Here is a 3,377-nt window from a genome sequence, read left to right on the forward strand (position 1 = left end):
CACTGGCATCCTCCATCTGATAAGAATAAGGCATTCCTGGGAGGGGGAGGACTACCTGGTTCCTCCCTCTGCAGATGGGGAGCACACTACACCTTGACAATTGCATTTCTGTTCATTCTGATTCCCTGAAGTCATGACTTGTCTCTAGACACAGTTCCTTCAGCTTCTGTTAACAAAACTGTTGCTAAATCTCCCAAAGCTGCTGCATATTTGTGAACTCTTCCACCATGTCAAAGGACTTCCACTAATCCCTCACTGACTGCTGAACTATACCAGCTTTCTTCAACCACATCCTCAAGGCAGCATGAGCTGCAGTAAAACTCATATTGTGGTCCAGCGTGATCTTCTGCCTTTGTTTCTTTGAAACAGGTCCAGCACCATCACAGTGACCTTTTTCAGACACCAGGGTTCAACACCATTTGCTAGAACAAAATAAAAATGGCAGGAGAGGTAACAGCAAAATAAACAGCCTACTTAATAACATTGCCTCATGCAGTCTACCCAGGATAATCTGCAGGAGTCATTGGCTGACAGCATGTGCAGGATGATGAGCTCCTCCTCATTGCTCACTATGCTGCTGTCATTGGCTAAGACCATATGTGCATGGGAAATACATATATTAACTCTGAATGTTAATAAATTGCATATAGGTTCTAACTGTTTTCTGATTTTCCTTGTTCATCCCTCTCAGTACTTGAAGGGCTACTCACCTTTTAAATTTGTTAATTGGAGGGAATATCCGAGGATCCCCACAAGACAAGTCTATTCAATTTCACATATCTAACTTGATTCAGATTCACCATGTAAATGCGCCATGTTTCAGTTCACTTTGTCTCTGTTAAAATGCAAGTCTCCACAACCAAGCTGAGCCAGAAGAGTTAGAAACTATTTCAGATATTTAGCTCATACACACCTTTTCTAGAAAAATTACCTTTCCAGAATTTCCAAAATTAAGGGTCTCATTATAGGCACTTAATCATTTCACTACTGAACACCCTCATTCAGAGAGGAGCTTTCGTTCAATTTAGTTTGTTTCAAGTGATTTTCTGTACTTCGGATGATAGAAACAATGGTTGGTTTTTGTCCACCAGGTTTCTATTCTCTTTTCCTAATCAACACCCTGATTCTTTTGGGGGAATTACCTCTTCCTCTTCTGTGTAGTTTTGGTGGGCCTATACCTGTCTCCTATCCCTCAACAAGACGGAGAAGGATCTAATCACCCACTCTAATTGAGAGATTAGATCCTTTTCCCTCTTACTGTGTTATTATAGCCATTGACATACTTGTGATAAGAGCTCAACCAATAGATTCCCCCATCAAGACTTTAAGTGTTGACTGAGCCAAAGGTTATGGCTTTGTCTTATTCAGACTGCTCCAGCTATGGCGTCATTTCTATGATACAGGCCTCCTCACTCTGGGGCAGTCTTGGTTTCTGCCTATCCCACAGCACAAAATGCAGCAATGAATTTATTTATTTACTGAGCATGTCCTAGGTGGCAAACACTGTTCTAGCCCTGACTCACCAAGACAGTTGAGGAAAACATATTTATAACTCCATACATACCTCTTCGGCCTGCAGGAGTTGACTCAGTAAGCTACTAAATTATTGGGGCAACTGTATATGTTTTCATTAAATCTGCAGATAAATGATTAGGCATGTATCCAGTCTTGTTCCACTGGCACTGCTGTGGATTAAACAATGGCCAGTGTTCTGATGTGAATCATCTGAATAGTTTTAAACCCACTTGACTATTCTGGGCTTTATTTGTCAGTTAAACAAATAAACCCAGAGCCTTTGTTTTTATTAGCTGGCTTGAACTACTGCGGCCCAGTTGAGACAGTACTACTTTCATTGCACCGCATCTCAGCAGGCCTGCTTAAAGCCTGGTGGGCTGGGATTTCCCTTTCCTTCTCAGAACGGGTTTGATCAAAAGCTTCTCATTTAATCTTTCCTCTAGAGTCATCTATGGGAACAAAAAATGTTCCTGGTTGTGCTGATGCGAAAGGAGTGACAGCTAAACGGGAATTGGGATTGTCTAGATTGAAGCACCTGTGACAGAGAGGAAAGAACATCATCTACCAGTAGAGCAGAGCAGAAGGCATGAGGGAGTGGCGGACAAGGAGGGGACCACAGAGGGTGGGCACAACCAGTGCCTGGGCTGCCACTTTGGTGAGGTGTGATTCCCGAGAAACGCTGGCACTTGTCACTCTTAGCTGTATGTACTTCACACGGGTGACCTGAGGGAAGTGCTTGTGGCGGATCTGCTAAGGAGCACGACAGGGAGAAGGGAAACTGAAGTGTCCTCAGGACCCTCATCATAAAGACATCTTTTTACCCCAAGACTTTGTCCTGTGGCAGCAGAAACGACAGCAGCAGAAAGCAACAGTGTTCAAGCTGGCATTTTGCCAAGCCTTGTTTAGCTGCTGATCTCCTAAATGAGTCTCCTTGCTGATTTCCAACAGTTGAAGAATCTGCCTTCCACAGGGAATGGCTCCCATGAGCAGTGGTGCTGGAGACACATAATTTGAGGTCTCTATCTAAATCAGTGCTCCCCAACCATTTTGGCACCAGGGACCAGTTTTGTGGAAGACAATTTTTCAATGGAGAGGGGGCAGGGTGGTTTCAGGATGAAACTGTTCCATCGCAGATCATCAGGCATTAGTTAGATTCTCATAAGGAGCAGGCAACCTGGATCCCTAACTCACATGTGCAGTTCACAACAGGGTTCGCTCTCCTGCGAGATCTAATAACAGAGATGATCTAACAGGGGGAGGGGCTCCGGCAGTAATGCTGACTCACCGGCCGCTCACCTTCTACTATGCAGCTTAGTTCCTAACAGGCCATGGGCTACCAGTCTGTGGCCCAGGGGTTGGGGACCCCTGATCTAGATCACCCAAGCTCACAATACCAACACATAGCATAGGCACAAAAAGGAATGTTCAGAACTGAATTCCCCCCATTTGAGTCTTGAAGATGTTCACTGAAGTGGGGAGATGTGTCTGGAAGGTAGAAAAAATGGTGGAAGAGCCAACTGATCAGTCCCAAATTCAGGTCTGTTGTGTTCCAGTATTTGAATGAGGTTCTCTGTTGGCTCAGGGAGGACAGAAAGAAGGAAATAAGGCTGCTGCTTCCCAGTGACTTGACTTATTGTTTCTTTTTTTTAATTGAGAAAATTCACATAGCATAAAATTCACCATTTAGAAGTGTACAATTCAGTGGTTTTTAATATATTCACCATGTTGTGTAACTATCACCACTATGTAATTCCAAAACATTTCCATCACCCCTAAAAAGAAGCCCCATACCCATCAGCAGCCACTCTCCCTTCTCTCTTCCCCCAGCTGCCATCAACCATTAACTTACTTTCTGTCTCTAT

Source organism: Cebus imitator, unplaced genomic scaffold (genome assembly GCF_001604975.1).
Source record: "Cebus imitator isolate Cc_AM_T3 unplaced genomic scaffold, Cebus_imitator-1.0 Scaffold50, whole genome shotgun sequence".
In the NCBI taxonomy this organism is placed as follows: Eukaryota; Metazoa; Chordata; class Mammalia; order Primates; family Cebidae; genus Cebus; species Cebus imitator.